The sequence below is a fragment of the Morone saxatilis genome, unplaced genomic scaffold (genome assembly GCF_004916995.1).
Source record: "Morone saxatilis isolate NCDOM2014 unplaced genomic scaffold, NCSU_SB_2.0 Contig24, whole genome shotgun sequence".
NCBI lineage: Eukaryota > Metazoa > Chordata > Actinopteri > Moronidae > Morone > Morone saxatilis.
This window is the reverse complement of record NW_023339807.1, coordinates 18,911,229-18,911,568: the sequence shown is the minus strand read 5'-3', so window position 1 is coordinate 18,911,568 and position 340 is coordinate 18,911,229.

Here is a 340-nt window from a genome sequence, read left to right as displayed (position 1 = left end):
TGGGGGGGGGGGGGTTCTTCAAGAGAAATTCTGCCCGTTGACCCCCACCCCCCCTCCTCACCCCTCATTGTTTAGGGGGAATAGGTTGCCAGCCCCCTTTTGTTTACCTCCCTCTCCCGCTTTCCCCACTCGCTGCGCAGTTTCTGCTTTTCACTGCATTTTGCATGAAAGTGGCAATCTGTGAGGATTACCCAGTTTGAGGGCTAAAGAAAAAGAAAAAAAAAAAGGATACTGTAGCTTGGGTGCTAATTTTGACTCAAGGCAGAACTGAAGACATGGGCTCCGTTTCTAACCAGGAATTCCCAGGTTGAGTAACTAAATAAGCTGCATTTGGCTTTTT